At 42.0% G+C, this 9645-nt stretch overlaps 1 long non-coding RNA gene across 1 annotated transcript; it reads right to left on the reverse strand.

Moving 5' to 3' along the window:
• Positions 1 to 3419: 3419 nt before the first annotated feature.
• On the reverse strand, positions 3420 to 8868 carry LOC136293637 (uncharacterized). The gene is made up of 3 exons (XR_010722203.1): positions 8834 to 8868; positions 7020 to 7277; positions 3420 to 4119 (listed from the first exon to the last, which is right to left on the reverse strand). It is a non-coding gene; the product is annotated as an uncharacterized lncRNA (long non-coding RNA).
• Positions 8869 to 9645: the final 777 nt, after the last annotated feature.

The following is a 9645-nucleotide window of genomic DNA, read 5'->3' on the forward strand; positions in this document are numbered from 1 at the left end:
ATATAAATCATTGTGTTCCCCACCTAACCACCTTTAGCTTATTTCTGTGAACCATCCTTTGGCCCACATTTCATCAAAAAAGAAAATCTTAGGTTTCATTCACAGCCATATAACAGGCCTGTAGAAACCATAGCAATCAGCTCCAAGAAACAAGGTCTTAAGAAAATGTGTCACATATTTTTAGTGACTTTCAATACATTTTGTCAGTTGGAAATGAGGACGAGTTAAGATTACATGACCAATGTGTTTCCTTGCAGGTACCTCAGCATCATCATGGGGCAAAGGCTCCTTCTCAAGCACCAGATTTGAAAATCAGCTTTATCAAATTCTGACTCTTAAAAGAGACCAAATCCTGGAGTTGGCCACAAACCCTTGGCTTTTATTTCCTACTGAGAATACACTTGCACAGATGTGAGGTTTTTGGGGGATGTTTAGTAAGATTGATCATCCAAATATAAGGCTTTCTAGAGCAAAGACTTTTATTAAAATCTGTGAAAACTGAGATACAATGCTGCTGGTAAAATAAATTAACTGCTGAGCTTCTCACTGTAAATCCTTGATTTTTCTAGGGTTTAGATTCCCCTAAATGTGGCTCTTTGGGATAGATTAAGTTTAATAAATGTCCATCTCGTGCTGATTTTTCTTGTGCAAAAGTTCAATCAAAATGACCTAACCAATTACCTCAATGGGCTTAGGAGAGAAATCTGCATTTCTTTTCCCATTGTAGTAAGGATCTTTATGGATACTTCTCCTCCAGTATGCTCTGCTGAGTGCCAGGATGCTGCCTGGAACATATGCACCCAGGTGGGGTTATGAACTCATAATCCTGTTCCTTTTCTTACTGGTAAAAACTGGGTAAGTTTACTTTTTTTTCATTGCAGTTGGAAACATACCCAAATGTAACTGTGTTGAGGGTCTTTGAAATGTTACAACCTCCGCAGTTTTGCATGGAGGCTCATTGAGTGCTGGAGTTTGATTCTCAACAATTCCACTGCACCATGTGGTTTCCTCCTCACCTCAGTCTTCCCATCCTGACCAGGTTACACAGATGCTGTCCTATGGAATACTGAAGTGTTTTCCCGTCTGGACTCTGTGGCCACCTTTCCCCTGCCCTAGGAAATGTTTAGCATTGGAGTTGATGTGGAGTACTGGAAAATCAAAGACCAGGAGGGGATTTGTGCTGTTGGGCTGAAGCAGTAGAAATGCTGGTCAAGGGTCCTGGGAGGTTGGATGGAGAAGGTCAGGATTAGAAAAGTAGGTACAAATTCAAAGGAGTGCTCAAAAATGAGGAAAGGTGGATGACTGGGTGTTCGGGAGAACATCATGGGCAATAGGAGTCCTTAGCTTCTGTGGAATGCCAGACTGTAGCAATGAAAACACACAGGTGAAACAGCTTGGTGAAATGAATACAAAATCCAGGAGAGATTCTTGAGCCAAATCCTCTCTTGTGCACCTCAAGAGGTGTCAAGCACCTGAAGAGACGTGGGACTGTGGGAATGTGTGACAGCACTGCCAGCACCTTGAGCCAAGAAGTGCCTAAGGTATCCCCAGTGGGATTTAACAGGGAAAGCAAGGGGAACAGAGAAAGTCTAACATTCCCACCCTACATGCCCATCACCCACCACTGCAGACTCATTCCCACCCCACTCCCAGCACCCACCACTGCAGACTCCTTCCCTTGAGGCACAGCTGCCTGTACTGAGCACAGCTCACTACAGCAGTGATGGCTGCAGTGCCGCCTCCCACATAATCTGCAGCAGTGGAAGAGCCCAGACAGGAGCTAGCACACCCCAGCTGGGTTTCCTCTGCGCTCTGCAGCACAGGGAACACACACTCCCTGTGAGGGCACTGCTCAACTCCAGCCACAGAGGAGAGATTCTCTGTGCATGGGGGCCGGTCGAAAACACCAGAGGGGACAAAACTGCAACCAACGGATTTGGGATCTCAGTGAGCCGCGGGAGCCCTTGGCTTGACCCCAAATCCGTTGATGTTCTTTGCATGAAACAGTCATCGAGCAAATTTCTTCACTACCCCGGCCTCATTTGATGAATAGAGAGTTATACAGTATTTCATTGCAACACATAACTCCATTATTGCTAAGAGGCATGAGGTGAAACTATAGATATTCCTTGACTCCCATCCTATTACTAGTATGAGACAAAATGATACATGTGCTGATAAAAGGATTTGAAATGATGGTCTGTGTGTCAGAAGTGCCAGTACAGTCGGAATTATTTTTAAAAGATTATATTAAAGCATAAATTAAAAGGCTATCCAAAAAGAAAAGTACATGACTTCCAATAGGGTATAACATCTATCAAGGTTTAGCATACACTGTGTAGTTACCCTTAATGGGCTCAGTCTTTCTCATAGATTATTCACATATTCTGTGGGAAGTCAGGCTGGATCCTCTTTCTATCCCCTGTAAACCACGGTTGATAATATCTTTCCATTATATTCCTAAGGTGTAGCTATTTCATTTTTACCCAAGGGATCCCAGAGCTATTGTGTAGTCCCTAGAATGCTTTAAAACAATTTGTCTGTGTAGCAATTCTTCTTTATTCCTCCCCGTTGCACAAAATCTCACATTTTCTTAATTTGATCACATGAAATGTTTGGGCTTGACTACTGAAAGAAATTACAATCTTTTAAAGGGTAAAAAAAAAAACCCCAAATGTCTTGAGAGGTTACATGTTGTCTGTGTAATGCATGGACAAACAGTGCTCGGACAGCGAATTGCTTGATTAGACACTAATTCCCTGTGGTTTATCTTAAAGGTACACAGTTCAGCCTTTTAGGAAGTTCAGCCTTAAAAGCAGCACATAAACCTGGACAAGCCAATTGAAAAAAGTAACAATGCTAATACAATGAAGATGTCCAGTCTTCCTGCAGAGGATTTTGCCTCACAAATACTTTTATTTTTTCAATTTCTTTTTCTACTGGGATTTCCACAAATTACACAAATAGAATATCTGCTGGGAGAACAGTGTTCCAAATGACTGTTAGCTGCCTAAATATTGCCTGTAAATACATTTTGGCTTTGTTATGCCTAATAATGATTCACTACTGAATCATCCATTTCTTTATTGGGTACGAAGGCAAATGAACAAAGTAAGTGGAAGTGCTCTATGCTGAAATGCCTGTTATCTTAGGTTCATTGAGGTTATTTCCTCCTCACCCTGACTTCCCAGAAAAACTCTTTTCTCCCCCATGGTGCCAGGTTTTAACCCCAGCCAGGAGCCTTTTGCTCACCCTCCACCCCCCACCAGCAGGATCAGGGAGAGAACTGGAAAAGTACAACCCGGAGAACTTGTGGGTTGAGATAAAGACAGTTTAATAGGGAAAGCAAAAGCAGTGCACACAAGCAAAGCAAAACAAGGAATGAATTCACTGCTCCACATGGGCAGGCAGATGTTCAGCCATCCCCAGGAGAGCAGGGCCTCATCTCATCTAACAGTGGCTTGGGAAAATAAATGCCATCACTCCAAATATCCCCCCTTCCTCCTTCTTCCTCCCACTTTGTATACTGAGCATGATGTTACATGGTCTGCAATACCCCTTTGGTCCTTCTGGGTCACCTGTCCTGGCTGTGTCTCCTCCCAGCCCTGTGTCTCTGGGAAATCAGCTGTCCTGCCTCTGCTCTGTCATGCTGGTTGTGCTGGTGACGAGGTCATCCTGGCAGGGACATGGTGGCATGACATTTTCACAGGAGCCAGCTCAGGTTCCCCGTGCCAGCCAAAGTTTTTACTTGCTGGGCTGGGGCTTCTGCATCCTGTGATTGCAGAGCCGGCAAAGATGGGGCTGCCTGTCAGGTCTGAGGGCTGGAAGGTCTCTGTCCACATGGCAGGTTGGGATGCTACTGTGAATTTCTCCCCTGCCACATCTAGATCCCAGAGGGGCTGGTTGGGAGCACTTTAATTACAAGGGTTGCAGCACCAGCAGTCTCCAGTGCAGCTGGTAGAAAGTGTCTGACCAAGACAGCTGCAAGCTCAAAGGCTGAATCCTGATGTGTCAACAGGGATTGGAGCTGCATCTTCTGTAGCTGTTCTTATCTCCTTTATCTTGTCCCAGAGAAGAGCTGATGTTCATCCTTCTGCCTCACAGAGTTTCTTGGTAAACCTAAAGACCACGAAAGTCTTTAGAGCAGAGCCTACCACAGTCTAATATTGCTCGTTAAAAAAACAACCTCGAAGAAGTCATACCAGTTAGTTTCATCTAACAGCCTTCAAGGCAACAGGTATAAGTTGCAAATGCAATTATTATTATACTTTGATGTATTCTGGTACCCATATCTCCATGATTTTGTGTCTGTAACAAATAATAAAAAGAAATAAAATAAGAAATAAAAGAAAAAAAGAAAAAAAGAAAAAAGAAAAAAGAAAAAAGAAAAAAGAAAAAAGAGAAAGAAATAAAGAAAAGTGAAGCCCTGTATTTTTCCTTTTAAGGCAGTGAAGACATGGACCTCTGTAAATAATTATTTAATAAAATGAGCAAAACTTCATTTTCTTCCTCTTATATCTCTCGAGAATATATCTTGACTGAGAAAAATCTATTTTGAATGAAAAACACCAAAAAATGTGGCCAAGAGCGGGAACACCTCCTGTGATAAGTAGGAACTGAATAATTTAATATTTTAATTTAAATTAATAATACCATGCAACCAATAGCTGAGATCAGAACTTCAACTTGCCTAACCCCAACTTTAGAAAACCCCAAACCTGAATCTTCTCCAAAACTGAACCATATAGCAAGAGACATGATGTCCTCTTCTAAGCCTCCTGGCTTTCAAGGCTTGTACGCAATCGGCAGGTCTGGGTGTTGTGTTGGATGTGTCGGTGGGGTGGTGCTAGTTCGGAACAATAAAACCTCTTTGATTAATAGAATTCACACTGGTGCTGAGGGCTGACATGGGACCTGCTCACCACTTAATTCTCATCTAAGTCCTCAGGCTTAAGTGTAACCTATTTGCCTTGTGCTGACTTTCTGCACAGAGGTGAATTTCATTCTGTGTGAGATCTGTCCATGCAACACAACCCAAGACATAAAGAGGAATGAGAAATATCTCCCTCCATTTCCTCAACATGTCCCTGATTTCCTCTTAAAATGTCTCTGCTAATTGCTTTCAAATGCTGGCATGTAGGAGCTCTTTGGAGGAGACACTCATTCAAGGAATATGTGCAAATCTCCAGGGCTGATTTTGGTTTTCAGAGAATGGAGTCCCCTAAAACAAATCCTTAAAAACATAAGTTACTATTTCTCTAGTGAAAGTATCTGAAGAACAAGACATCTTTTTTTTTTTCAGCCTGACAGACTGAGGAACATTTGCATGTAATTACATAACTCATCTAGCTTTTCCTGATCGAGCGATATGGCATGCAAGCCAAGCACCAATGTACAATAAAACAGACTAAATCCTTATTGCCAAGATTAGTTTCAACTGCTTTTGGGGTTTCTTTGTGAAAAGGTACTTTCAAGTCAGCTGATGGCTACATATTATTGTCCCAATAAAAACATCACAAGGGCTAAGCACTCTAAACTCCAGCTATTGCAATAATTTATTCCTTTTGCTGATCTAAAGATGCAGAAGTCCTCTTCTTCTCATCATAACTGACTTAACAAAAATCTCCAGTGACAAATTGATTTTTTTCAACCGCCAAGTTCCTGTTGTAGATTTAAAGTGAAACAATCTTTAATTTATTCTTAACTTTTAATCTCAATAAAACACTCAAAGAGCAGCTTCTGCTGGCATTTGGAATGCAGCAGTTTGTGGATGGATTCATTTCTCTTTGTCTCTTTACACAATAGACAATACCCATGGTTAACCCAGTAACATAGTTCACCCCTGAACTGATTTTGCCATGGTTTGGATTATGACGCTCGAGCCCTCTCATACACAGGCTCACTGAATTTGTATAAGGCTAAGGCTTAAGAGATACCAAAGAAATTCATCCATTTTGGTGTTGCCACTTCAGCAGCCTTGAATCAGTTTGTAGGGGAGAGCTGCTCACAGAAGGAAAGCAAACCTAATGAAGTTCAGGGTTTTTATCTCTCATTTCTACAGGACACCCGTCAGAAGGTCACTCCTGGGAATGAACACTAGATGTGTGGATCTGTTCTTGTAGCACAGTGTTTCAGGAGAGAAATCTGTTATTAGCTACTGAAATACTCTCCAACCACACACACACACACCATGAGTGAATATTCTCTGCTTCTCAGAGTCTCTATTGGTTTCTGACACAGCTCCTTCACATAATAAAAAACTTCACATTTTTTCTGCTGTTTAAGTGTCCAGTGCTGCCAGCAATGCTGCCAGCATCGACTCTCTTGCTCTCCATAGAGCCTTCCACAGCTATAAAACACCTTTTTTTCCACTCTAAGGTTTTTTGTTCATTGTTGGCCAAATAATGTTGATAATAATCCCTTCAAGGGAAAGAAGTTTACAAGCATAAAAATTACCTTTGTGTCTTGTAAGGCAACACAATCTCTAGTTCCCTGTGGTCATTTGTCATAGGAAAATGAAAGTGTTTAATGGTATTGACCAATGCCACATGCTCAATCATCTTCGAGAGCTCAAAACTTTCTGTCACAGGTTAGATATTAGCCAGCCATGCATGCTCCATCTATATAAAACAGAGATCCAACTTCCCCTTTTAAAAAATGTTAATTTTTCTGGCTTTTTTCCAATAAGTACTACTAATTGCTGTGTGTATATATTATTTTTTCTGACATAACCTCTCACCTGTCATAGAAAAGCCACTTGAGAGGAGGGAAATTGCACATGGGGCCTTGTATCTCTTACCAACCATTTCCGACCTTCTCAAAGGTGGTGGCAAAATCCTGTCCAGAAGTGCTGGAAGACCTGGGTGAAAGGTGCACAGTCCTTTCAGAAAGGTCAGATAAGAGCTTTTTTAGCTATGGCCAGACATGAAAGTGTTAATGACAACATAATGAAGATGGGTCTGCAAGTTCTGAGTTTGAGCTGAGGAGGAAACCACTGAGACTGCTGCCATCAAACTGACCTGTTGTGTCTCTTGGTTTCTTTGCAGTTCTCCATCTGTCTCTGTCCATCTGCTGATCCTTGCCATCAACTTTTGTTGCAAACTCTTGAGGATTTGGGGCTTCTGGCAATTAGGGACTCTTGGGGCCTGTATTGCACTTGGAACCAGTTCATGAGATCTAGTCACGGGTGAGGGTCCCTCATGTGATGATGTTGGTGATAGTTATGGACCAGAGTTGCAATCCTTTGGGAAAACCAGGTGTTGTGATTATTTTCTCTTCTGGAACCAAAAACACATATTTCTCTCACAAAAAGGATTTTTTTTTTTTTTTAATAATGAGCACTATCAAGTTATTTAATCTGAGTGATACCAAACATAGGTCTGTTAAGTATTGCATGTAAAAACACCAGCATAGTATTAACAGTTGTCAATATGACCTAAGAGTCCAAGTAAAATTAATTGAAATGCCAGTGACATAGCAGACCTTTTTATCTTTGAAGGAAGGAAAGATTTTGTTTTACTGTAAAAAATGTTTCAGGATTACTAAAATAAAATGATAGTGTCACAGTTATTTGTTTCAACTTCTTATCTTTGAAAACATCATAAGAGTTGACACATTCCTGCAAAATATTTCATAGTATGAAACCATGCTTTTTGGATAGAAAGATGATCTTTCAGAAAAGCTCTGCTCAGAGAGTTTAGCTTTAGAGTCAAATGCTAGAACTCTGCATAATGAAATTACAAGAGGACTTGTATTCCATAGAATCATAGAATGGTTTGGGTTGGAAGAGACCTTAAAGACCATCTAATTCCCACCCCTCTGCCATGGGCAGGTACACATTCTACTAGACTGGGCCTGACATTTTAGAGATATTGGAGATGAATATACTGTGAAAACACCAAGTCCACTATTTCACATATGCATGGAAATCAATAACAATTTTTTAAAAACCCATAGTGGGAGTGCTGGGCTCAGAGAAGTGCTTTGAATTCTTTATCCTCAGAGGGCTTCACGAAAGCACTCAGTGTCATTCTCTGAGCTCTCCAGCATCACTGTCCTGCTTTGGTGTGGTGTGCAAGTTATAACTGGATAACTTCTCTTGTCTTTTCTTATGAAGAGAGAGAAAGAAAGATGCAGCAACCCAAACTAATCTAACCCAAGGACCTTTACCACCTCCCATAAAATATTCACATTCTTTGGTCTTATTTATAAGTTTATATTAACAGACTAATATCATAAATAACTGCCCTGTTTGAAGCTGGCAAAAAGATGAACCACATCTGTGAAAGGTGGCTCACCTCCATGAGTCCAAAGTAGGCTGTGAAAATACAACTGACCTGATTCCATGAGACAGCCATGAAAGACAGTGTGCTGGGCACCAGGCTTTGCCTCTCAGGGCACTCTTGCTGGAGGATTGCAAAAGATTGGGCATGTCTCATTTAGGAAGGTGTCTTAGGTATGGAAGTTACAGAAGAAAAGGAGGTTCTAGATGGCTGATCTGTCACAGCTTCCTTTAGAGCTCTGGCTCCCCACACAGACGGCATGGGGATGCCAACACATTCAGAAGCGTGTGTTTATATATATTTATACATATACATATGCATGTGTGTGAGTGAGCATGTGAGCTGCTGCCCTACTAAATTTCAACAGCCCAGCTTTATCTCGCTTTCTGAGTCACATGAACCTGTCTCTGCAGAAATGCTGCGGTGCAAATTTGCTGCCCATCAGCTGCTCCACAGTAACTGTGTGAGCTTGCAAGCCGTGATGGACGCAAGGCAGCCCAGCCCCTGCTGTTTGCCAGTTAAGCTACTTCATATTTAATGCACTGACTTACCACAGCCACCTCACGGGACCATGAGCAAGCACAAGTCGCCACAGACCAGCTGATGTGCTGTAAGTTTGCACCAAATTTGACAATTTGCTGTAACAATAGACAGCTGCTGGGCATGAAGGGAATAAAGGCAGCAAGACCAGCTCTGGGCTCAGGTTTCCATGCAGAACAAAGCCCATCAGAAGGTAGAGTAGATTGTGGAATGAAACCAACAGGTCAGGCTGAGCTCAGATATGCTCTGGTGTGGAGCAGGAGGGAGCTGATGTAAAAGAAAAACAAATCTGCTCCTCAAAACCACCATGCAGCTCACTATTACAAACTCTTAAAGCCCCTTTCCCTGCTCATGTCCTCACCTCCACCTGTCTTTTCCTCCCCAGGTTCCTGTTACGACCTGCCATTGTCCCTCTGGGAGCCATGTGGGGAGAGCAGTGATTGGGAATTGCAGCTGTATGGTACAATTTTGATTGCAGAGCTGAGAATCCCTCTTGGATTTCCTATTTGTTTCTGTGGGCATATTCCAGTTTAGTCATCCAGCTACCAGCCTTGGTGGAGGAACATTCCAACACTTGGTGGATAAGGATACCACTGCTGAGACATGTTCCCAATATCCCCAAAATAAATTATAAATGTAAAGAGTTTAGATACAGTCCAAAGGACATGGAACCCCAGATCCTGAGTCTGCTGTTCTTGGCCTTTCACAGTGACCTAGAGGCAAGCCAAATTTTTATGAGCGTGATTGCTGAACCAAAATTGACAGGAGGTGTTGCCTTAGTCCCAGCTCTGACAGATTTCGGGCACAAACATTCCTTGATAGT

Source organism: Chamaea fasciata, unplaced genomic scaffold (genome assembly GCF_029207755.1).
Source record: "Chamaea fasciata isolate MVZ Bird 193981 ecotype frontalis unplaced genomic scaffold, bChaFas1.0.hap1 SCAF_9, whole genome shotgun sequence".
NCBI classification, from domain to species: domain Eukaryota; kingdom Metazoa; phylum Chordata; class Aves; order Passeriformes; family Sylviidae; genus Chamaea; species Chamaea fasciata.